Here is a 27313-nt window from a genome sequence, read left to right as displayed (position 1 = left end):
GATTTATCAGAACTGTTAAAAACCTGATTGCTGTTTGGTCCTCGTTTGGTGGGGCAACCTATTGATTTCTGTTGTCTGTTAAAGAGGGAAATTCTTCCTCTAGCCTGTAGATCATTAAGTGAATGGTTTGCAGTGTGCCTTTAAAATTACTTGAATGCATTGAGCATGTTTGTCCAGTGAATTTTGAATTGAGTCATAGTAATGACTTTGCTTTGATTCTGTGGCTTTTGCTCCTCTCCACATGAATTTGAATTCTCTGTTGCATTTTGTATACGTGTTCTTAACAGGGGAAGAAATTTTGCATTTTTTACACAGCTGGGTTTTCCTATCCCCTCTGAATGCCTTCTGTAATTCATACAGCGAAAATCTGTTATTGCAGTGCTTAATTATTTCATAAACTATTTTTTAGCTTAATCAGAAACAATGAAAAAGAATGATAATAAAAAAATATGAAAACCTTCCTTCCTTTGAAGAATAGAAATGAGGTGGTCAGGCTCATGCATGCTTTGTACCTGACATCCTTACTTTCATGTCATTGTGCATCATGATTCGGAGATGGAGTTGCTTCAGGTTTGTAGATTTTTGTTTTAACACATGTGTTGAATTCATTCTCTAGGCTGATGATTCCTGATGTGTTTGTGGAAAGGGTAGATGAAGGGAAACAGATGCTTTGTTTTGTATTCAGGAGGCCTGAGTTGCTGAAGAGAAAGGAGTAGAGGGTGGGCTGAGGAACAGAGTGACACTCCCTCACCTCCAGGCTGAAACTGATGAACAATGAAATCAATTAAGTGTATCGGTATTTGATGAATAGAAGTCAGAGGGCCCAGACAGTCTAGTTATGCGCAATGGAAATTACTGAATTCACCTGCAGAATTAGGTGATTTACCAAGTAGAAGCATCTTAGAGCAATCAGAAAAATCAGTCCTATGATGAGATATAAAAAGAATATAATATCTATTATTTCTGAAACTATTCTACGTTAAGTTGTATAGAGCTAAAATTAAGTTCCAAGTACCAGGAGTAAAGAGTCTGGGTGGTTCTGTGGGTTCGTTATTCAGGGATGTGTCTAGACCCTGCTGGAATGGCCGAAGCTGGCAGGAAAAGACCCAGAGCCAGGATTTGTCATCCTAGGTTGTCCTCCATAATGGTTCCATGTGGTAGCCCATGATTTGGTTAACAAATTTAACAGACCCCAGACGCATGTCAACTTTAAGAAGAAAAAATGCGCTTAGTAACTTCTTTCAAGCAAGCACCTGTGCATTCTCACTCCTGTCTACTTGCCATAAAAAGCATAGACAATGCCTTGCTTGCATATTTGAGGTTTTAGATAGCACTCTGCTCATTGCACAGCAATGACCCAGGCCCTCAGCTATAAACGCTGGGCGTGCTTGCTGTTAGATAGTATATTATTCCCAAAACAGGGACCTGGCTGGTCTGGTGGTCTGCTTTGTAATGAAGATATCTAAAGAATTTATCTTGTTCCCCTCTCCCCATGTCTCCCCTAAAGGTAAACTAAGCCTTTTTACTCATTGCGGATTCTACAATCTCTGCCTCATCCCGTCTTTCCCGAAGTTCCTCCTTACTATCACACAACTGTTAAAGACTATTATCTTTGATTATACACAATAAATATGGGAGCATTTGAGAGGTTCTTGGAGTTGGCTCCCTACTCCCTCTCACTTTCTTTCCTTTTTCCACAGTCTTGAGTAATTCATTCCATGTTGGTAAGACTTCTGGCAGCCAGAACCCACAGTTCCAGGTGAGAAGGATGCAGACTTTATCTCTCCTACCCGAGGGAGAGAGAGAAGAGAATTGAGATCTGCTCCCCCGTGGTCCCTTCCTGCCCCAGGGCCACTCCAGTTCACCTGCAGCATTCTGGCCTCTGCTCAGAGGGCCTCTGTCCCAGGACTGACTGCAGCCTTTTCTTCACTTGTCTATATTTCCTGTTCCTTTCAGAAGTTGGTCTCTTCTCTGCAGTTCAAACCTGGCAGATGTGATGGTGGTCAGCGAGCTGGTGGGCAGTCATTTGGGGACTCCCAGGAGCCATGCTGATTCTCCTGAGTCTCTCATTCGGGGTTACAAAACTGTTGAGCACCGGAGGAAGCCCATTCACGTGAGGTCAACACACCATCACATCACTTTCATTTTTTTTTCAATTTTCAGTGGAGAAATTATTTGTAGCAAACTGTTCCAGATTTTCGGCTGCCTGCTTTCCTCACCACTATTTCCTTGTTGGCTCTGGCGCTTGCTTAAAGAACCAGGTTTCTTCTCTGGTCATTTGTAGCAGCTGGGCTTGCCGAATCCTTTATCTGCATTTGAAGCAGAATGCTTCCTCGTGATGTCAAACTGATTTTCCTTGTCATGCCTTAATAATTTGTGTACACTCAGCAACTGTTTCAAGTGAAATGCTCTTGTCCAATTTCGGTTAACTCACATTTGCTGAACTCCTGCTTTCATGCTGAGGGCAGTTTCTTCTTCCTCTAATAAAATTTAGCAATTTGCATTTACTATGGGAAGGTACTGGCTGGAGGTGCTTTTTTCTTACCAGTTTTAATAACAATTCACCCATTAAAATGTACGGCGGTTTTTACTCTATGCCCAGAATTGTGCATCCCAGTCAATCTTAGAACATTTTCATCCCCCCAACAGGAAGCCCCTTACGCATATGCAGACGTTCCCATCTTCCCCATCCTCCCACAGCCCCAGGAAGCCACTTTTCTCTCTCTGTGGATTTGCCTGTGCTGGAAATTTCATGTAAGTTGAGTTACTTCATGTAAGTGGAACCATCTACTGTGACTGACTTCTTTCACACTGAGTAACGTTTTCAATATTTGTCCAAGTTGTGGCCTGGGTCAGTACTCTATGCTTTGCTATTGCTGAATAATATTCCACTGTATGGCTGGGCCCCTCTGTTTACCCATTCATCAAGTGATAGACATTTGTGTTGCTTCTGCTTTTTGGCTGTGATTAGTAATGGCTCCATGAATATTCCTGTAGGAATTTTTATGTGAACATTTGTTTTCAGTTCTCTTACGTGTGTGCTCAGGAAGCAAAATTGCCTGGTCATTCAGAAACCAAATGTTCAACTCTTTAAGGACCTGCCAGGCATTTTTCCAAATTGGCTACGCTGTGTTACATCCTCACCAGCAACGGCTGTGACCTCCATTTCTTCTGTGTCCTCATTAGTGCTTGTTACTCTTTTTTTGATTATAACCTATTGTAGTGAGTGTGAAGCGGTTTCTCCTAGTGGTTTTGACTTGATTTCCCTTACAGCTAATGATATTGAACATCGTTTCACTGTGCTTATTGGCCATTTGTATACTTTCTTGAAAAATATTTTTCAGATAATCTATTGATATTTTAATTGAGTTGCCTTTTTATTGTTGAGTTGTAGGAGGTTCTTTTTTTTTTTTATAGATACAAATTCCTTATCAGATAAATGATTTGAAAAAATTTCCTCCTGTGTGTTGTTTTTTCACTTTCTGGATGGTGAAATTTGAAGCAAAGTTTTAAATTTTGATGAACTCCAATTTATCTCTGTTTTCTTTTTTCCTTGTGCTTTTGGGGTTATATTTAATATCTGAGGTATTTTATTTAACCTTTTATATATAAAGTAACTTAATTATTAGGACCGTTCTAGGAGATGGGTGCTGTTGTCCCCAGTCTATGGATAGGAGACTGAGATTCAGAAAATTTCACTGACTTATCAGTGTCAAAGCTAAACAGTGCTGTGGGAATTCAGACCCTCATGTTTGTCCCAAGCATCTGTGATCCTCACGACCATGCTCCACTCCTTCCTGGAACCGTTAATGAAAAAGTCTTTACTTTTTTGATTTCTTGTTAGTTTTTGTTTTTCTCATTGGGGCCTCATTTCCTCATTTCCTTAAAGAGATCAGTGTAGGTTTATTTTAGCTCTCTTGTAGGCAGAAGCATTGCTATCTGTTAACTTCTTTATTACTCACTCCCCAGTGATGGCTTTTGCTAATTGACCTAATCAAGCCATGCTTAAGTCTTTCCTTCTCATGACACTAACAACAGAGTCATGACTTACTGAATGCTTAAAGCAGAAAGTATTTGATTGATTTTATTTTGCTAACCAATCAAACCAATCAAATAAAAACCCGATGTTGAAACAGACGGTAAGCCCTCCAGAATAGGGTCACTGTCTTCCTTGTGTTTCATTTGTTTGGTCACAGTGTCTGGATAGTGCCTTGCTGTTCAGCAGTTTTGTTAGGATACGGTGCTCGTGAATCATTGTAAGGACAGAATTTTGACAACAGACTGTGTTGTTCATTTCACGAGGGAAAAGTTAATATCGAAATACTGCTCAGATCTATTTTAAAATTAAGCTTGGAATTTTGAAAAGAGTTCAAGAAACCATACAAAGATCTTTTTCACTAATTTTAGATCTATCTTAGACACATTATGTTTACATAGCAGAGTAACTTATCAAGTAGATTTGACAAGAGGAGTGTATTATTGATTATTTGTTTTAGTTGAAATATTCTACCTGGGATAAAATATTCAGTGCCCATAAATGAACAAATATGTTTGTATTTCTATGCAACATGGGAGTAGACTTCATATGTTTCTATATAATATATATGACTGTGTGTTTTAATCTGTCTGTCAGTGTTTTTATAGTTTTTCAGCAATGTTGTAACTTTAGAATTCTTCTAAGAAAATCACCCCAGATTCTAGTGCAGTTTGTACTGTGTATGCTGTCTTATGCATGGGATTCCACTGTCCCCTCAGTGAGGAATTTCCTCTTCTATTGAGTTAGTATCAGAGTTAAAGGAACTGTGATTTCTAGGCCTTTGCTCTCCATGTGTTTGCACTTGGGTGTCAATCACAATTTTCCCTTTCTTGAGTTTTCATTGTTCAATTAGAATTTTTGAAAATAACTATTAATATGTTGCATCGGTCTCCCTAGAAACTTGATGTGTTTGTGCTTTTCTGTTTTCAATTAATGAAAAATGTAAATACACTCTTGTTTTTAAGTAGTCCTTTTTCACTAGATATTTGTTTACCTCCTTATAGTTAATATATTTTTTCCCTATGAATGAATCGGTGTGCATGTTTTAAAAGATACCTTACTTTTTATTTTTCTTATTGTAACAGTTATATTCATTGTAGAGAATTAAAAACTAAGGATAAACACAGTAATAACTTCACAATGGCTTCTAATCTCACCTGGAGATACAGTTGTAAGGTTTGAAATTGAGAATTACAAGTCCTCTTACATTTTCTTCTTTTTCAAGTACGTTTTGGTTACTGAGTCCCTCGAATTCCCATATGAATTGTAGCAGCAGCTAGTCAGTTTCTGCAGAGGAGCCCGCAGGGATTCTGATCGAGACCACGTTGAATATACGGATCGCTCTGGGGAGCACTGCCATTCCAAGAGCTCTGTCTTCTGATTCAGGAATATTCGTGGTGTGTCTATCCAAGTATTTAGGTCTTCTTCAATTTTTTTTTCAACAATGCTTTGAGTTTACAGAATTTTATTTTACTTTTTTTTTTTTTTGGCCTTATACTGAGGACAAGTGTACAAGGTACCAGGATCAGAAGTGTATTTGAGCCCTGCCACTTGCTGCCACCATGGTCGCTGAGCTCTTTCTTCACCCGCTATACAATCTTGCACAGAATAGGACCTCAGTAACTCTCTCTCTCTATTGAATGATTGTATGATTGTTGGATGATGTTTGAGAGTCCTTGTGATGATTTTATTTCCCCAGCCTTTCCCCACTTCTTTACTATGCCCTTTCTCTTCCTTTCCTCCAGCCTGGGTTTCAGTCTACCTGTCGCATTGATTTTTCTTGTCTGTAGACACTTCTTTTCACTGGTTCATGATAATTTTACATGTGGGCTGTGCAAACTTGCTAGATGTCAGAAAGAGCCAATCCATTGCATGCTAGTATTTTTAGAGTGTGTTACTGTTTTATCGATTGAAATAAAATCAGGCTGAACCACTGAGCCCTCCCGTGAGCTGTTTTAGCCTTCCTAGAGGTGATACTGCTCTGGTTGCTGAATGTACCCTTTCCCCAGACTTGGTTTTGGAGTTAAGTCACCATCAGTGGAGCCCTCTCTTTCAAAGATGAAGAGAACATTTGCTCCTTCTCCCTGCTTGGGGACTTGGATGAGATGAGGTACCAGATAAAGAATGGAGCCCCAGCTCATTCTAACACCAGCTCGTGTTCCATTCCTTTCTCCAGGGAAAAAGAGTACAATTCAACACTATAAACATTTATTGTGAGCTAATGAGATAGACAGGATAACCGATCATTTATTAAATATCCTTTCGTGCCAGAAACAAATGTATTATACACACAAAAAGCACACAAAGCACGGTAGTACCATGATTACAAACGTGGGTCCGAGTTCAAGTCCTGCTCTGGAGTGACCAGTCCTCTGAGATAGAGAACTGGTAGGTCAGCTTAGCCTCTCCCGGACTTGTTTTCTGTCCTGCAAAGACGGGCTCGCTAGGCGTCCCTCCCCCGTAGAGGTTCTGTGGGGTGTAAATGATGCATGTGGGCAGCCTGAGCACAGCTGCTCTTTCCTCGTAAGTGCAGGATAGCATAGCTTTTGTGGTTACGGCTTTATGACCGTCCATTGTAGACTCTTAGTGCTCCGAAGGGATGCCTTGTGGTTTGGAGATGGGATTCTCACTTCTGTAAATACCCAAGGATTGTGTTATTGGGCCCTGCTGATTTGAATCTATTCTCTAGAAAGTACATATTGTAGATATATTTTTCAAGCATGCATGCTTTTTTCTTTTATTATTTATAGTTCTACCCTCTCTCTTGGTGGGACTTTTCATGGAATCCAGGAAACAGTCCTAAGCTAACTGCCTCTTCACACTTCTCCGTGGTGGTTTTCTTCCCTGACTACAAGAGGGTTCTGCATAGGAAATTTTCTTTGTTCCCCTTTTCTTGAAGTCTCTCTGTCTGTCTGCCCAACTCTCACCTGTCCATCTGTCCATTTATCTACCCACTGATTCTTCTGACTTGTTCCAAAAAGCTTTTCAGGCAGCTTACAGAAGAACAGATACCAAATAAACAGGTGAGAAAATGGGGCCAAGTTCAGACAGTGAGGCTAGGAGGCGAGCCTGTTTGAGGGTTGCAGGCATGAGAGACACGCGTCTGCCCTGTGACTTATAAGATCGACACCTACATTGTGCCTGAGGCTCCGAGCAGACACAGGGAAACAGGGTTTGTGGGAGATGCTCACTGGCTGTGAAATAAATAAGTGGCTGAAGAGAAACCCAGCCTTTCCAGCTACTAAGGCTTAGGAGAATATTTTGAGTGTTTTCAAAATCAGAGTATTGCATCTTTTCTTTTGTCAGAGTTCTACGTATAGTTGGTTACATTCTATACATGGAAATTTCTCCAAAACTGCTTCCCACGTGAGTCCCATGGCTCGGGAATGGGGTGGTTCTGCTCATTGATGGGTGTTGGCCAGAAACAGAAAATGACAGCCTCAAAGGAGCCTGGGATTTGTCAGTTATGTTTTGTCAGTATTGTAGAATTCAAAAAGTGCTTTCACAGTATCTCTCCATCTGAGGCGGCAGCGTGCTCTGTTACCAGCATCAGGAACTCAGGACCACGGGATGGTGCGGGCTGAATGCACTGCCGTCAAGACAGCTGAGCTAGTCACTGCAGGTGTGGTTCTTTTACATACGGCCTTTCATGTTCTTTACTAGAATGTTTCAACAGGGAGTTAATTAACTGAGTCAATTCACATTTAATAAATATGATGCTTTTTTGAAAAGACAGTTATAGGCAGAATATAAGCTGTGAAGACTTTAAAAACTGTTTCATTACTGAAATTTGAATAGGGAAGATACACAGTTTATCTTACTTATGCCTCTCTTTTAAAGTAACAAAGAAACAAGACAGAAAGGGCAGAGGATGGTTTCTGTTCTTCCTCTCTGCTTGCAGGTGCCCTCACCTCCAGTAGCATCCATCCAGACACCAGCACTGACACTGGCAGTGCTCAGAACTGCCTCAGCCCTGAAGACACAACTGACAAATAGAAGGGGGCCAAGCCCTGTTAGAGCAGGTGCTCTCAATTTGTGGGTCCTTATGTAACTGCACGTTGTTATTCAGGATCGCCCGTTCTACATTGTGTAGCCCTGCTGCGGTGTCTCCTAGTTACTTGTTTCTGTAAGTATTCATGTATTATTCCCCAATGCGTGGTACTACACGCCTAAAAATGCTTTTTTCAGATGAAAAATAATGTGCATTTAATATAATAAGTCTGAAAAAAGGGGCAAAAGATTCTATCCTGGTCCTGCTACTCAGAGATAATAATTAACAATTTAACATTTATTTTCTGTTCTTTTCGTCAGTGTGTATCAGCTCTGTCATAAAAACCAGTGAGCACTCTGTCCCTTTTTACTGTGCGGAGACCTCCATTTTCCATTCGGCTTCTTACATGTTTTTCTGCAATATTCTATCTCCCCTGGTATGATTTTTAATGACAAGTGTAGCATTCTGTCTTAAGGAATGCATCGTCCATTTTACTTCGGACTTAAATAAACTTTTAAATTCCAAGTATACTTAACTGAAATACTGAAAAGAGAACTGTGGTGGTACAGGAAGGCCCCTAACTCCCTTCCCATTATTTCCTGAGAGTAAAAGCTGTGGAAAATTTGGTATATATATTTCATGACCTTTATGCCTATGAGATACATATATATGCACATATGAGAAATCAATGTATACGTTTGTGTATATATGCTTTATTTAAAAATGAGACCATACTATATGTTTTTCTGCAGCTCGCTTTATTCACTCAGGGGTATATCATAGACGTCCTCCCACTCCAGACTCCCCCGGTCCTTTCAGATAGATTGGAGGGATCTCCTGATGTGCGGGTGTCGTCTCTTGTCCACGGACACCTTTGGTGGGAGAGTACTGTGGACAAAGCCCTGGACCACTGTGAAACGCAGGCTCCCTCAGCACCCGCAGCTTGCCGTGATTTACCGTAATATTGTCTTAATGGTGGACAGTTAAGTTTTCTCCATTTTCCACTGTCAGAAAGAATGTTTGACTTGCATCCTTCTTGTACAGACATTCCTGTGATCTTGCATGTGTATTCCTTTAGTTAAGGCTTCTGGAAATTTAGTCCCTGGATGTGACATTTACATTCATCACAGATTCCTTTCAAGTGACTCTAGAAATTCCTTCTCCATTGGGGAATGAAAAAATGCACAATTACTTATGTACCCAATTCTCTATCGCTGGATATGATTTCACTTCAGTTTTTCTTCCCACCTTTGTAAACAGTGCTGTGTAAATGCCCTGATGGATACATCTGTTTGGACTGATTTTTTTTTTTTTCCTAAAGGAAACGATTCCTAGAAGTGGAGTTGAGTCAGTGTGTACATACGTTTTTCAGAGTTTACATATCCATTGATATGTCATCCTCTGAAAAAGTCGTTCATGATTTGTTCTCCCACAGATGGACACTAACTAGAATATCTTAAAAATATTCGCCATTATGATAAGCAAAAGTGCTTTTTCATTGTTTTAGTTTGCATTTGATGACCAGTGAAGTTTTGAGCATTTTTCACTCATTAGCCTTTTGACTTTTTTAAAATGAATGATTCATTTTGTCCTTTGCAAACATTTAAGTGAGGGAGCTTCTTGTTGCTTTGTGACAGCTCTTTGTATGTTATGAAAATTTACTTCGTGACTTCATCAACATGTATCACAGAGCTTTTTCTTGTCATTTCTTTCCTTTCATTTTGTTCAGAAAGTTTTTTTATACTTGTTGTGGCTCAAATTATTCTTAAGATAGTAAAGGTCTTCCTTATGGGTTTTATCTTTGACATTATTCTTAGAAATACTTTCTTATAATGGAATAAATCTCTTCTGCAGGTTTTTTTAATCTCTAAGGTGGAGATTATAATAGTACTTGTTATAGTGAGGAGAAGTTGAGTTAATAAGAGCAAAGGGTTGTATTTGCTGTTACTAGTACTTTTTAATATTTACATCACTATGTGCAATTTATCTTGTGGTCATTATGATAGGAATAGAATTTATTCTTTCTAGGTGATTTTCTGATTGTCCCAGGACAATTATTGAATTCATACTTTTCTCTTTGATTTGAAATCCCATCTGTACAAAATACTTACATACACTAGAGTCTCTTTTTGAGCTCATGGTTCCCTTCTGTCAATCTCCCTTCCTTACTCCAGCACCATATCTTACATATGGTAAAAATTTATTTAATAACTGGCAGTCTGATTTTTTTTTATTCTTTTCTTCCATCCCAAATTTTCTTGTCTAGTATTATGACTTTATTATTCCTGAAGAGTTCCAAAATATTTTGTTCAAGTTAAAAAAAATCAGATTGGAATTTTCATGGCATTTTTTAGCAAGTTTTGAATTATTCTTAGGAGAACTTACATCTTTACAAAACTACTTTCCTCCATGCAATATGTTTATGTCTCTACATTCATGCCTCTTACTTTAATCCTCAGTACAGTCCTGAAGTTTCTCCATGTAGAACATGGGCATTATTTTTGAATTTATTCCAGTTTATTGTTTATGTTTTTGTTAATTTTGTGAGAATTTTTTGCTATTATATTTTTAAATGCTTAAAACTGACATTTAGAAAGGAAGATTCGGTTTGTAAATACTCACTTTGTAACTTGTCATTTAAAATTGTAAGTATTAAGCACTTATTCCAGAATCCTTTCTTTTCTGTTTTTAAAAATTTGTTTCCAAGATTCTCAAAATGCTCATAGCTAAGTAGTATAGGTGGGGAGACAGGTGGAGAGAGGTAGTGTGGCTCATGTACAAACTGTGAGCATTTTCATGGCTGCCTTTAGGCTGGAGAAGCCGCAGAAGAGCCCAGGTTAGACCCGGGGGTGGCTTTGTACACACTTGAAAGCCAGCTTTCCTGCCTATATGGTGAAGCCTGGTGGGCGTGGCAGGTAGATGATCAAGGTCCGATGGAGGTCATTGGCTGCACAGAGCGCTGTGTCTGTGAGAACTGGCGACCATTACCATGGGAAATGCTTGGTGCCAGGAACACTGCAGGGGAGCTGGGGAGCCTGTGTGTTAAGGATTTTCCAGTCCTGTGAGTGAGAAGAGCAGACTCTGCATTCAGATCTGAGTTTGAATTCATCCTCTTTAGTTTACTGGTCCTCTGACTTTTGTCAAGTTATACATCCTCTTTGAACTCCTGTTTTCTTGTCTCTCAAAACAGGAGAATTACAGCCTGCTGCTAGAGTGTTTGATCAGTGTAAATGTTTTGTGTCTATAAGATGCCATGTACAGCCACAATCTCAGTGAGTAATGGGCTGTCGCCTCTTCTTCTGCAACTCAGTGCTCGATAAGACATCGGGCGAAAGCCAGTCCCTAATTTGTATGTGATGCAAAGAGGAACAAAATTAACTTCTTGCCTTTCCCTAGCAGTATTATTACTTCTTTGTTTCATTTACCTCTTTCCTCCTTTACTCTCCCCTTTCACCTCCTCCACCAAAAGAGACTGAGACTCTCTCAGAACACTAGATTCAAATTACTTTAAATGTTGGCTCATCCCCATGAAATTACAGTGACATTAAAAAAAATCTGTACACATCCCAGACTTGATTACATTTGATTTACACACACACACACACACACACACACACACACACACAATCAGGCTGCCTCCCATTTGCTGAGGGAGAAGGTCCACTTTTTCTGAGTTTTCATTCACTGAGCGTGAGAGCAAAGTCTCTTAAGCAGAAATTCACCTGGCTTCATGCATGGTTTTTAAATTGGATTTCTGCTTTGTGTCCATAGAAATATTCTCCTATTAGAAGAAGGGAAGTGGAGACATAGATATTCTACTGAGATATTGGTGTCATCATATTTGAGTTGGAAAGGACTTACGACAGCATAGAGTCGTAACTTTTTATGGGCGAGAATCCATGATAGTGTAACTTGGACAAGAACCCGGGTCTTCTGTCTTCGTATCCATGCAGATGAAGAGGCAACTGGGTGGGGGATGGCAGGGATCCTTCTTGCTTGAGTTCCAGCGTCTTGCTAGTTTTCATTGTTCAGCTGCCTTTAGTTTATGTCCATGTGGCCTCTTATGGGAAGGTCACTATGTCCTGATAGATTGAGTTTCTTATTAGCAAAAATGTCTGGACCCACTCATGGTTCCCAGAGATTTTCTGCTGACCTGCTGACACTTTATATAAATGAGACCTAAGAAATTGCTGGATATAAAATCCTTATTGTTATCATTTGCCCTCGAGTTCCATAGGAATGCGGTGCTGTCTCAGGCTGTCTAAGGCTAAATCTGAACAAAGATAGGGTGATAGGCTGTGCAGCTGGACCCTCCCCAGTCTAATGGGATTTCCACCTTAGTTTTTATTATCAGGCAGATGAGTTCAAATCTTGCCTTTACAAGTTATTAGCTTTGTGTCCTTGAGGAAGAAACTTTACTTTTTTGGGGACCAATTTTCTTTATCTGTAAATAAGTTCAGTATTTATTTTAGGGTTTTTGTTTTAGAATTGAATGAGCTAATTCCCTTATTTACTCCTAAAATACAGATCACATGGTTCTATGCTGGTGCCTTAGTAGTTGATTACTAAGGGACTCAGCAGTGAGAATGTGGGTGAGGCCCCCTAGATAATAGAGCTTATATTCCAGGATATGCTTGTAAAAGACTGGATTGCAGTGGATTTTTAGTAAATGTCCATTCCTTTCCTGATCCCCATTGATTGTGTATATATCTTTATACTAATATATGAAAAATTTTTTATTGCAATTTAAGTCTCTGTAGTATGTAAAGTATGTAGCTATAACAAAAATATGTGAAATAAACTGATTTGACTTTTATTTTCTTTTCAATAAGCAAAACAAAATAAAATAGAAAAGAAAAGAAAAAGTTTTGAAGGAATAGAAATAATTTTATTTCCGTGGAATCAACTCCCTATGTTAAGTTTTTTGGTTGTGTTCTTAAACAGCATATAAAATTGACAGGTTTTGACTTCAGTGTTGATAGCTGGGTGAGTATAGTTTCTTTTTGTGGTTGTCTTTGATGAATTATTTGCACTAGATCATAAGTAATGTGCACGTTACATATTGGAAACTAGGAAACAGTGGAGACATACTACCTCCAATGCAGTCATTTTGTTACCGAATCCAAATTCGTTCTGCTCGCCGCATGACAGGGCAATAAACCGGGAGACGAGGTGTTGGAGCAAGAAATAGTGACTTTATTTGCAAAGCTGGCAGATCCAGAAGATGGCAGACTGATGTCCTGGAGAACCATCTTCCCCAAGTCTGAATTGAGTCTCTTTTTATACTAAAAAGGGGCGGGGTGTTGGTTGGTTGTTGGAAACTTCTTGCTGTATGAATTGCTTGTCCTTTGAATCCGCTGTTCTTGCAGCTGTCCATGCGGATCAAATCATGTTGCCCCTGTGAAACCTCCAAAAAAAAACAAAGGTTATTCTCTATTTTGCAACTTGCCATCTCTACATAAGTGCAGATGAGTTAGCATCCTTCAAGATCACGGCCAGGAGAATAGGCTGTCCTGGATATTTCAGTCTAAAGGCAACTTTCTTTTACAAATGGTGCAGAGCTAGCAAGTCTGAGCCTAGAAAACAGGGCACAGGGTTAAAGCCAAAGGAACAGACCTAAAATGGGGTCAAAATTGTTCTTTTCTATTACAATTCCCTTTTCCACTTCATAGATAATTTTAGTAAGAAACACGAGCAATTTTGTATTTTTGCTTCTTAATAACCTATAAGTGGGCCAACTATATTTATGTGAGCAGGGATGCTGCGCGGGCATAGGGGTCACAGCACACTCTTGTTGGGGGTGGCCGACCCTGCAACATGTCTGATGCCACGTGAGTGTAGGTGAGGGTCCCCCTAGCCAGCGGCAATCTTCAGGAACTAGCATATGGGCATTGACTTCTGGAGACCTCATTTCCGGCTGCAGGAAATTTTTTCAGATACTGCGATTGAAAAATCACTCCAGCTGGGGATAATTATGGAAAAAAGGAAAAGGAAAAGGGTTTGGAGTAGAGTAGATGAGAAGGACATCAGATCACGGAGCCTGAGTGCTTGGCAGCGGGGCCTCGGTAGAGAGGGGAGCAGAGGTGGGGAGGGGCCTGGCTCCAGAACCAGCTCCTGCACCTGTCCCTGTGCCCAAGCCACATAGCTTTCAATTGGCCTGGGCCACCTCTCTGGGCTGGATGTCACCCTGGTCAGAACCTTGAGAATCGAAGGTAAAGGGTGGGCAGCACTCACCTAGGGGGTCACTGTGGATTTCAGTCAAGTCCACAGTGCCTTTTCTGGTCATGTGCCTTCACTTGTCCTTTATCTCAGGATCTGAGGAGGAGGAGAAAGGAACTCAGGTAGAGATCCAGGAAGATGTCCGACTGTGTTAAGAGAGGACAGACACAGTGAAAAGGGGAACGGGGACACTTGCAGCAAAGTAAAACAACCTCACAAGTATTGCATCAGAACCGCAGGTGTGAGAGAGCCTAAGCCTGTTTCAGAGTGCAGGGGACAAGCGGAAATGAATGGCAAAATTTCCACTGACAATTGAAATTTTGTTAAATAGCCTGCTACTGTTGCTTGTATCACTTGAATGAATGCAGGCATATTTCTTTGGGCATTTATATGTTCACTCAACCCCACCAGCCACTCTTGCCCCCATCGGGGATGGGCTTTCTCAAGCACAGTGCACCTCCTGCTTGGGTGGGCCACGCTGTGGGTCCTCGCCTGGGGCCGGGCTGCTGCAGGGCACTGAGTCCCTGAGGCACAGCCTGTGATACACAACAGGAACACCTGTGCTCTTGACTGAGGGCCTCCTTTTCCCCCTGCAGTGTAAGAATTCCGGTGACTGAGTTAGAAGCATGCTTCCAAGCTGTCCGTGTCCTCGGCATCCAGAAGCAGAGCCTGGAAGCTTCCGAATTTCTCCAGAATGCAGTCTACATTCACCTTCGGCAGGTGAATGTATGTCCTTACAAAAGTGGAGGAATTACTGCCGTTTTCCTGGAACTTACTCCCCACTAGTCCATCTGATTTTTCTGTGCTAGGATTCAGTATGGCCTGCTAAAAAATCTGGAGTCAGATCTTGAAACCCTGATGAAGAGGATTATTTATTTTATTTCCCTATATGATAAACTTTTACTTTCAAAATTCAGAATTTTTGGTTCTTTCAGGCATTTTTGGGGGGGTTGGCAAAACAAATTTGCTCTTACCATCTTTGCGACCTGTTGCTTTGGGCCTCTCACCTGTCTTCTGTCACTTGTGAGGCAGTTCCATTTGTGACTCTGTCCGGGTTGTTCATGTTATAAAACATAAAGTCTGTAAAAGTACAGTCCCTTTTACTCCGAAGACATTCCACAAATACTACTTAAATCTGGGTGTGGTTTTAAGAAGACAGAATCATTAGAACATGTACTTGCAGGTTGCTAGTGCAAAATCCCCAAATCAATAGTCTAGCTCAGCATCTAAAATCTTTCTAATCTACCTTGGATTTGTATTGATAAGTGAAGACGTTTGCTAAGAACTCAAGAACAGTATTAGATTACAGGCTGGTGTAGCTCAGCAGGTCCTCTTGAGCCAGCGCTGTGCCAGAGGGCGGGGCCTTGGGGAAAGAGGAGGGCCAAGGAGGAGGGGGGTCCTGCCCTCCCTGAGCTGACAGTTTCATGGCAAACACCTTCACCAGGTGAGGAACTTGGAGTTTCTTCTAAGAACACTAGGTTTGAAAAGAGTCATAAAATAACGGGAGTGACAAAATCCAATTTGTCTCAAGTAGGGGAGAGCAGCTGGAAGGCCACTTGGGAGACTCGTGAGTCCAGGTGGGCAGTGTTGGTGGCTTCTACCTGAGCAGTGGGACAGTCAGTGGGACAGTCACCGGGAAAAAACGAACAGATTTTAGGCATGTTTAGATGGTAAAAAGGAAAGTATGAATTCTGTCTGTGAAGGTAGGTTGGAGTAAGGCCCAGGTTTCTGGGTGGATTAATGAGGTAAATGATGGTCCTGCTGTGCTCTGAGGAGGGAAAGCTGCAGAGGGAGCTCTGGGGGAAAACTGATGAGTTCAGCTGTGGATAAAGTGAAAGGCTGTTAAATGTGTGGTCTGGGAGCTCAGGTGAGAGCCAGTAGCGAGTAGGGGGAGGGGAGAGAGACGTTCAATTCATTTTGTCTTGTAAGCATACAAATAATTATGAGTAATAAAACACTTGCGCCTCTATATTCTGGATTTAACACCCATTAACATTTTGTTATATTGACTGCAGAGGTTCCTAATATTCCTTAATAGAAATAAAATAAATAGAAACAAAATAGTGGAGTTAATAAACATCTTAGAGTTGATGTTTGTCCTTGTATGTATTTTGATACCTCATCTGTTTATAACCATAATCTATAAAATGTTAACTAGTTTAGCATAAGAGTTAAACAGAGGGACGTGACACACAGTTTCGGGGCTTGAAGCTGATCTTCTCGGGCAAATTATGTAGCCTCTCTGTACCTTTGTTCCATCTTCTGTGACTGCCCCCGGGCCCCTCATCAGAGCTGATTTCCTAGACTAGATGTTGGGAGGGAGGCTGCTGAAGGGAGTAAGAAGTGGCAACCGCTAGGGACACTGAAGAGAGAGACAAAAAGAGATTAAAGCCGATAAACTCAGTACAAACAAGTACTCTCAAAAGAGAAAGAATCCTGCAGTGTTTTGATCTACTTAGCGTAAGCGAAACAAAACCACGTGGACCCAAAGCTCTTGAGCATGTGAGTATTGTGGGTGGGATGGTGTCATCAGAAAAGGGTTGAGAAAAGATCTTTTGGTTTCCCTTGACGTTTCCAGTAAGGATGGGGAGCAGAAACGAAAACCCTCCGCTTCAGTGGAAGCTGCTGTTTTGTGTGAAACTGACCAAACCTTGGAGACCAGTCATCAGCGGTGCTGGCAAATGAAGAGACTTCTGGATTGGGTGGGGCACTTGCTGTGACTTCCAGGTGACCTGCTGGCTGGGGGCTGTGAGGCGGGCAGTAGGTTTGCAGGGTGACCCGGGCATAATCCCTGGCTCTGAGGCTGCTGGTCTGACTAGCAGGCCTGGGCACATGCAGTCCTAATGGGGCAGCTCGGGATGTGGCCTGGGACACCTGCCGTGCTGAGGGCGAGAAGAGGGCTCCCTTGAGGGGTTGTCCCTGCAGAGAGTGGAAACGTCCTCCTGCAGGGGAGGAAGAGCCTCTGAGCATGAGGAAGGATGCATAGGCAATACCAGCCTGAGCACGGAGGTTTTGGGAAGTCGGAAGTCATACAGTGGCCAGAGCAGCCTTGTTCCTGAGAAATGGAGGGAAAAGATGCTGAAAAAGCTGGCTAAGTTCAGACCCTGTGGTGGGTCATGAGTGACAGGAAAGGACTGGTCAGGCAGGCACGAGAGAACCCTGTGGGTGTCCCAGCTGGGGCATCACGCCAGAGGGAGGAGCAGAGTTATAGACTTTGCCACTTTTTAGCTGTGTGACTTTGAGCAAGGTCACCCCACCTCTCTATATATACCTTCATCTGTAAAATGACAAAGTGACAAGCTCGTGTCATCAGAAGGCTTAGTTTAGCTCTGATCCTCTGTGTCCAGTCCTTTCAGTGCTGCCCTGTGAAGTTCTGCAGTGGCTGCTCTTACCCTGAGATGGGAGGGCTTAGAGGGACATTGCAGCGCCTGAGGGCAGGAAGGGTTTGCTTTAAAAACAGACATGTAGCCGCCTGCAGCTGCAGGCCTGCAGGCAGTTTGGTTGATGGTCCAGGAGAGGACTTTGGAGGCCTTAGCATCGTCATAAGACTTGTTTTCCCTTGGGGGCCGGATTTGCCTTTGCAGATTAATGTGGAAGATTTGGGCTTCTGGCAAAGTTGTTTTCAGAGATGGTAATATACATAACATATCGTATAAAATATAATGCTTTTATTTAATCTGTGGGACTTTGCAGCTGTTAGGAACAGCTCTGTTGGCCTGGTCTCCACGGAGGACACTAGTGGTCGACAGAGCGTGCGGGAGGGCAGGCAGCCCACCATGGTGCTGCGGGGTGTTCTCCGCAGCACGGCACTCTGCTGAGTTGACTCTTCTCTGAGTTTGGTTGCCAGACGAGCAGACAGCAAATTAATGAGTTTTGGTGGGATTGTATAATGACAGGAATAAAGAGGGACCCGTAGTTTTTCTGGAGTAGAACACGCTTTTGGTTCCTGATCCAGTGTGTTCCATTACAGAATTGATGAGTTGTGTCTATTCTGGGACTTGTCGACTGAAAGAAATGTGTAGCCTGAAAGTTTAGAGTTATACTTTATTAGGCGGGAGGACTCGAGGCGGGATGACAGCCTTCAAATCTGTCTGAGGGACTGCTCCCAAGAAGTAGGGGAGGAGCTAGGATTTTATAGGAGCTTTACAACAAAGACCAGGGAGTTGGAACAATAAAAGATTGCTTGTTATCTAAAGAAATCCAGGCATCTCAAATTCAAGAATTTAGTGCTTTTCTATGTATGGGAGGAAGCATTTTGGCTCATTGAGTTTATTCCTTTTACAAGCACCTAGCTATCTAGGGCCAGTATTCTGTCTTTTCTTATTCTGAGTACCCTCAGAGGGCACCATTCTGAGTGGCTGCCTAGGCTGTGCTGAGGGCCTGTCCTAGCTGGGGGATGGAGGCAGCTGCTGATGATTTGGTTTCAGCATTCTTTGTTTACTGATGTGGTTGCAGTATTTTCCTTCACATTGTAGTATTTTCATTCACAGTGCTCCCCCTTGGTCCTAAATTCGACCAATATTTTGAGAGACATTTCATGACCAATTTTGTCCCAGGGTGCTATGAAGGCTCATTCCTAGTTCAGGTTGAAGAGCCTTCTGACCTGCCATTTAAGGTGTTAGGTGTTTTTATCAGGCCCTGTTGATACTAAAAGTTCTCTGGATCGCCTATCTTACTAGTCTACTATGATCCAGGAAATGTTTACCCTTTGATGCTCATTCCCATACATAGAATCACACTGTTACAATTATTTTACGCAGGGTTATAAACTTTATGTATTTCTTCAATATGTTTTGCCATCATCAATCTTGTTGTAGGCCTAGTTACACATTGGGAAATGTAAGAGAAAACAATCTTATAAAATAGACAGGATAAAAGTAATAAAGCTAGTAATGTTAATAGAGTCACGATTAAGAATTTAATAGTTGAGAAGTTATATTTTTGGGTTAAAATTTTGCTTGTGTTTCTGATTGAGTTTGAGTGATCTTATGAGAAAGTTCGTATTTATGGTCAGGCTCCAAGCAGGTATTAATTGGCCAGGTGAGGTCATCCACCTTGTAATATCAACTGTGGCCTAAACAGAACTATAATTTCTTTTAAGAGTAAAGTTCCTGAGGGCTATCTAGTTAGAGCCTTGGTGTAGGGAAACCCACCAAGGTAACACAGAAGTACTAGACATAGGTAATTTACCATAAAGTTAACAATTGGAGTAGTTCATAATCAAAGGTAGGAGAAATTATCAAAATAATTGGTATACAGGCCTGGTCTGGTGACTTGGGTCAGCTGTCTACCTCATATGTCATCTTCTTCTCATCCTGGCCTGGTAGCTTTTTCTCCATTTGGGCATTGTTTTAAGGTGAGCAGTGCTCTATAGGCCAGTGCACTACAGGGGCTCTTTCTGATTGGAAATGAATCCGAAAGTCAGTTTCCTTCAGCTTTGGTGTGTATGGTCTAGTTAAGAGTACCTGATAAATGGTCCTTCCATTCATGTTGGAGACAGGTTTTGAAGTCACGCCTGTTCCAGTATGTATAATCCCCTGGCTGCAGGTCATGGGGCATTGGATCTTTACCCAAGGATATATTACTAAGCTTCAGAAAGAAACATACAGTGTCCTTTTAATAATTCAATTAAACTTTGCAGCAATGTAACATAACAGCAAGTAATGATCTGGGAAGTGTCTTACTAAATATAGACCTCAATTAACAAAACGAGAATTTAATATCCACTAAAATATAATCTTTTTCTCTCTGAATTTCCCTCATTTTTATCAAATACAGTCAAATCAAGGTGAATTTGTTTACAATTTAAGTCTGATTATTTGATCATATAGGCTTTTTTAAATTGGCTGTGTTGGAAGTTTTAATAAGGACTTTTAAGCTAGAATGTTAATAAGGTTTTCTAAGGCCAGGAAAGCCCCGTCAAGGGCCTGTCATAGATCTCTGCCTAACAGATTTAGGTAAATTCTTTTCTTTTTGAAGTCCTTAAAATACCTTGAGATTCCTATACCTGTTAGGAGACGATCTTCCTAATTTATCTGATAGCACCACTGGGGACCTAAAAGTTTTTAGTCTCTTGAGGGATCAGATAGAGAGAAAAGATAACTGTTCTAAGTCTGCTTACATAGGTATAATTTATCAAATTGCCGTGAATCATAACTAGTTTAAGGAGAAGAGTTTCTTTATGTCTGGGAAACAGGTTAAAAGCCAGTAGTATTTCAGACAAAATCAAAAATTTTAACCAGATTCATCAGTTTACTCAGTCCCACGTAACTAATTCTTTTAATCAGAGTTTTCATTAGACCTTTAAAATTTCTTACCTAGTTTATTTCAGTGCTATAGTTGTGAAATTTATTAGAAATCAGTAAATCTCCTTAAAGAGAGAGTATTTTGCAAAATCATCAGAAGAAAACAATTACCTGCCTATAAATGACAACAGAATTAACAGCATGGTTAAACAACATTACACTGTAATCTATAAAGAGACCTGGTCACAATAATCAGAATTATGACTGGTAACATTTTAGATAAACTAGAATTTTAGGAAGTCCATATAATTTCTAGAATATCTATATTAATAATATTTTCTCATACAATATAACCTAGGAAGATTTATTATTCATTTGACAATACTTCACATGTTATTTAACATGCCAAATGAAACTTACTACTTTAAAATCTCTCTTTGTGATATTTCAGGGACCCTTTGTAGCATCCCAAAGTTAACTGGAGACTAAAAGAATTTTAATGAGAAATTGATATTTGGGGAGCTTGTTAAAGTTTTCAAAACACTTGGTCAGATAAACGTATAGATCACTGTAAAGTAGTACTTACTCATTAACAAGAAAATATTTCAAAGGTAAAGACACAACAGATCACTTAAGTCGCATAAGAAGCTTTACAATTTGTTACTGAAGGTGGATTAATATTTTAAGAAAATTTTGTCCCCTTAACAGAGAGAAAACCAAATCTTGTCTTGTACCAGCTTACTTCGAAGATTCATTTACTTTGCCCAAATTGATTCTAAACTTAGCCAATTCCGACCACGTACGAAACATTCCTCAGGGTTCCTCTTCTACAAGCCTTCCACAGCTTTCTATACTCGTATTATTGTGTCCCTTATTTTTTCTTCCATTCAGAAGTAACCAGCTTCAGGACAAAGTCACTATTTTTCATTAACAAAATATAATTCCATTCCTTATATCTTCCTTTACACATTTATCTTACATTCCAAGGATACTGAGATCTTTCCCTTAATAACAGAGACTATTTCAGAGTGGCACCAAGCATTTATTAATATTTCTAAACACCTATAGTTTCTCTGTAAGAGGAAGTCATATGTTAAGTAATTCATATTTCAATCTTATTTTATCTCAAAATGGCATAGCTATTAAATAAAATCCTATCATCTAACTTAATTTAGCACAACTCTAGAATTTAGATACCAAACATTTAGAGATTATCTTACGCATACTTGTTAAATATATATTTAAAAAAATTTATCCAAAACTCTCATCTCATTTGTATTTAATTTACTTAAAATTTTATCACACCACATTACTATTATATTTTTTGACAATTCTGCAACAGATATAACAGGATCTTATTTGACTTTCATTAAACCTAGGTACAGTAAAGGTATTATACTTAATATTGTTGAATTTAAAGATGTCTATATTAATTAGAACATACTTAAACTAAACAATACCAAGTATTCTCTTAATATTGAATATTTTCCTGTTCACGTGAACCTGAAGGTCAACATAGTTTTTATTTTAAAAATACTTGATTTGTAAACTCTTACTTTTTATGTAAATTAAGCAGAGCTCTTTGACTTTGTTTTTGTTTTTTTTTTAGCAGTAGAAATATCTCATATCTATAATGTGAATGCAGGCTTATAAACAGACAAAAGCTAGAGATCTCATATCTTCACTTTAAAACTTACTTATGAGATAGGTATAATAATAGCTGGAGTAAGCTGAATTTGCTGGATCAAATCACTAAGGCTTACTATTTATGAAAAAGACATTTAAGATTTCTTGACAAATTCTGACGGACCCGTCAGAGTTCTGAGTTCTAAAATTCCAAAAATTTCTTTGGCCTTAAGTTTTATTTCATTGAGCTGATTAGGCTCAGTCCTAGGTCACTGTTTGTTGTATTTACATTTCTGATCTGCAAGACAATGACAGACACTTCCAGTTCCCCAGAGAACTGCTCTGTCACCTAGGCCCAATTGTATCTCCTTATTTGGCTTTTTTGTATCAGTGAGAAGAGCTGTAAACAAAGAATTCCATGTTTTAAAACTTTAAGGTTCAATTTATCTTGTCTTCCAAAGCTTGCATAAGGCATTTAGTAAGGTCTCTTTTCCTTGAGTTATAAGTTAAACCCAGGGTAAGGCTCTTATTATATTTTTTTATTAGCCACTGAATATTAGTTTTTAGTTTTACATTATATTGTATGGCTCATGTAACTCTATTTGTTTCCTTTAGTTTGTTCAATTAATATTTTCCGAGGGACAGAAATGTGTCCAGCCTTGTAATACCAAGAAGGGGAAGCGTTTTTCTATTGAAATATATCTATCCCACAACATAATTAAGCAAAAAGTTTATATAAAGCCCATTTAAACATACCAATTTTACAAACTTTTATCTCAAATTTATTAACTCTTATACCTTTAATTTAAATATTTATTAGGTTTAATCAATAATTTTTATTTCTAGAAGGAGTGCCAGAAGCCTTTTTCTTCTTTTCTTCTCTTTCTTTCTTTTTTTTTCACTGTATCTAATTTTATAGAAAAGCCTCTGGGATCCCCAAGTTTAAGCCAAAGAACTTAGGCCCTTCTCAACTTTTAATTTGATTAATTGGTCTGTTGCCCCAATCATTGATTAAATATCTCAGTCTAGATATATATATATATATATATATATATATATATATATATATATATATATATATATATCCCTATAAATACATACATTTTAAACTGGGGTAAATAAAACGGACTTGTTTGAACTTTAATGTTGGGAGGGCAGTAGGTGATCTCTTTGGCCATTTTTTTTTTTAAACTTTATGTAGTGTAGTATCAAAACCTTGTACCTAAATCCAAAAATGTCCATTTTATTTATCTCATTCAAAATAACCATCTAAAAATATTTACCCATTTGGGATAAGCCCCTTATCTTTTTTTTTGTTTTGTTTTGTTAAGAAAAAAATCTTTCGACATTTTTACATTCCTTTTTCCAGTTACTCAACCTAATTAACATTAATTATTCTAAGATTTTATTAGCATCTCTAAAACCATTGATGGGAAAGGAAAAACACAAATGTAGCTTTTTAAACCAGTTTTTTTTAACAAAGTTCTTAGATTAACCTTATATATATTTTCTACCTTTAAACTTGATTTTAATAGGTACCAATAAAATGGCTGTTTATAATGAGAGCTCTTTCAACTTTCACCAATTTAAAATTTTTTCCAAATTAAGGGATCCATCACATGGCCATCAATTTATACACACACACACACACACACACACACACACACACTGATTTTAAACCAATAAAATGAAGAGATTTTTCCACATGAGAGTGGGGGTGTTGCCTAAATAAAATTCAAAAGTTTACTCTCCAAACGGTAAAGCCATTTGTGGTCCAGGATGATGCAACAAAGTTTAAGATGGCAAGATGCCTGAAAATTGGTTCAAAGGATAGTTGAGAATCCCAACTTATTCGTGTGGCCACCATATGTACACAATACTTGTACCTTTTGCATGGCAGAGTCCAAGTTTTCCTTTAAAAAAAAAGGAAACACATATATACATACATACACACACATAAAACATCCAGAGAAAGGTAAAACGTTTACATTTCAAGGACACAGGAAGAGAAATCCAAGTTCCCCCTAAAGGGGTTTTGGTTTTTATAAGTTCTGAATTCCAAAAAATGTTTTTATCAGGCCTGGTTAGTTACTTTCAGAGTGAGTTTTTTTTTTTTAATTCCCAATTAAAGTTGTAAGTTTGTATGTATATAAACTTGGCTGGGGTATTACTTGGAGGCTGGCTATCTGTCATTTCTTTTTCTTTTTTTCCTTTTCTTTCTTTTTTTTTTTTTTGAAAGTTCTATTCCCCATTCTAAGGTAGGGTTGTCAGAATAAAATTGCTAGTAGGTTTTCCCGCAGGGACAACTGTATGGCATGAAGTCTTTGCCTCTACCACTCCTGCAAGTTTCTCAGTCATCCGAGAAAGCTGTTACCAGCCAGGAGGAGGGTCCCATTTTTGGAATTCAAATGTTCCTCATTAGAGTTTTACTTTTATCACGAAAAATTCAATGGAGGTAACCAAATTGAGGAAAGCATTAGACCAGCCTCTTACCTAACCACTCAGTCCTGACTCCAGTGTCTTTCAACATGGACCCACTCAGGACGTCTCCACTGGGTATTTTCCTGGTATCTTTCAACCAGCCCCACCTCGGACGTCTCCTAAAGGTGGGTATTTCCCGTTATCTTTCAACCAGGCCCCACCCAGTATGTCTCCACTGGGTGGGTAATTGCCCCCAGTATCTTTCACCTGGAGGGCCAGGTACTTGGATACACCGCCAAATAAAACTCAGGATTATCAACCAATATGGGAGATCTGAGAATGAGTATAGACTCATCCAAATTCATCTGTACTCCCCGAGGAGGCGGATGGGCACAAAGGGCCACTGCTGGTACCAAGGTTCTGGTTACTTGGAGAGTTCAGGTGGAGAGAAATCTGCTCTGGGTCCCTTCATGGTGTCCAAAACTATTGACTGAAACACATGTGCAGCCTAAAAGTTAAGAGTTATGTTTTATTTGGCAGGAGGACTCGAGGCGGGATGACAGCCACTCAGATAGCTCTGAGGGACTGCTCCGAAGAGGTTGGGGAGGAGCTAGGATCCATAGGAGCTTTACAACAGAGACCAGGTAGTTAGAACAATAAAAGATTGCTTGTTATCTAAAGAAAGACAGGTATCTCAAGTTCAAGAATTTAGTGCCTTTCTATGTATCATTTGGCCTCACTGGATTCATTCTTTAGACAAGCACCTAGCTATCTAGGGCAATTATCCTGTCTTCTTATTCTCAGTCTGTTCAGAGGGCACCATTGTGAGTGGCTGTAGAGGCTGGGCTTTAGGTCTGTCCGCGCTGGGGGGTGGCGGCAGCCTTGATGACTTGGTTTCAGCATTCTTTGTTTACAGACATGGTTGTAGTATTTTCATTCACATTGTAGTATTTTCATTCACAGACTGATTGTGGATAATCTGGAAACTTGGAAAGGAACCGAGATGGAATTACTGCAGGTACCTTCTACTTTAATAAGCCGTGTGCAAACATAAACATGGAGGAAGCATACATTTGAATTTGGTGGTGTAGGGAAGGGTTTCTGCACATTACAGGAGAACACAAGGCAGAATATCTCTTCTTTGTTGGCAGGGATATGGGTTCACCTGTCTTTTCTGTAGCGGTTTCTGAGAGCAGTTTATGGTAATTAATGAACATTGACAAATGGTGGCACACTATGCATTTAAGAGCTGGCCTGTGCAAACGTGTATTGGACAGGTGGATTTCATAGGCAAGTGGTGAGGTGGATTGGAGAGAGGTGTAGCCCAGGCCTGGGCTCAGATTCAGGTTTACTTCACCATTTCCTCACCAAAGGACCTTGGACTAGAATGTAACCTCCATTAAACTGTTGGTGAATCTATGAAACGTGCATTATAATATTCATTTCTTCCTGGGTTTCTTGTAAGTTGTAAACAGTATTATAACACACATGAAGCACTTAACAAACAGGCACTTAGCAGTGTTCACTGTGTCCTTCCGCCCCGCTTAGCATGTGTCACAGCCGTAAAGGTAGCATGAGCCTGTTGAGGACGTACTGGTAGCTCCTTGAATAGGTTGTGAATTTGGTGATTTCCTTTAATCCTTGAAACTCTACGTGCCATGGGCAATTATTTTCATGAACAGATGAGGAATCTTAGGGTAAAGAAGACTGTGTAATTTGCCCAAAGTCAGACCATAATTTTGGGTGCTGGGGCCTCGGTTCAGCATGGGCCCCTGGGCTTTCTGCCCTCTCCATTCAGCACCAGAGCCAGACGTGGGGTCGCCTGTCTCCCAGCCCAGAATATCCGGCAGGCAGCAACACAAACCTGGACCTGTGCTGCTTAAGCAAAAACTCCGGAGGGGAGGCAGGTACTAAAGGAATAAATGTAAAAACAGACGACTGCAAACTGTGATCAGCTCTGAGAAGGAAAGGAACACGCCTCGCCGTGCAGAGCTGGGAGCTTTCCCTTCGGGGCTGCTCTGGGGGCATTCATTTCAGCTAAACAAACTCCGCTTCTGCACCAAGGCAGGAAGGCAGGGTGCGTGTAACCAGGTTGACATGGCCTCATTGATTATACTCATTCCTAATTCAGTGGCAGCTGTTACGGGCAATTACTTAGTAAACAGATGTTGGCCATAATCATCACGCACTTTGCTTGGTAGTTTTATTCGCCTCACATTTGAGATGAGGTAATTGAAGCTGGGGAGTTTGCTGCATGCCCGTGATCACCTTGGAAATACCCCCACTGGTCTTTCAACCTAGACTGGTGTGGCTGTTACATCCCAGCCCTGTGAATGGCACCGTGTAGCTTCTACCAAGTGGCCCAAATGACTGACTTTGATTTTCTTAATCCGTAGGAAATGGTATGTGACAATAAGAGAAAAGGTAGTAAGAAATTCTTTGGCAAACTAGAACAAAATCCAATACTTCCCCAGCTGGGGTAGCGTACCCAGTGTCACTCATCCCACTCACAGCTTGGCACCTCCTCCCTCCCAACTCCATGTTCAGAAGCCACTTTGAGCCTTCGAAGAACATTTTGCCTCATGACACTGTTGACTAAGACCTGTGACCTCTCTGTCCCAGGTTAACTCTCTTCAAAGCCATTTAAATTTTATGCAGGCTTCTCCACTCTGATGTAAGAAAAGACTCTTTAAATTTCTTGATGCAGCTCCTTAGTGAAGATCTTGTGAAGGAAACCTACTCAAAACCTGGGAGGTATGCACATAGTGACTGTAA

The sequence above is a fragment of the Camelus dromedarius genome, chromosome 6, assembly GCF_036321535.1.
Source record: "Camelus dromedarius isolate mCamDro1 chromosome 6, mCamDro1.pat, whole genome shotgun sequence".
Classification (NCBI taxonomy): Eukaryota; Metazoa; Chordata; class Mammalia; order Artiodactyla; family Camelidae; genus Camelus; species Camelus dromedarius.
This window is presented reverse-complemented; position numbering follows the sequence as displayed.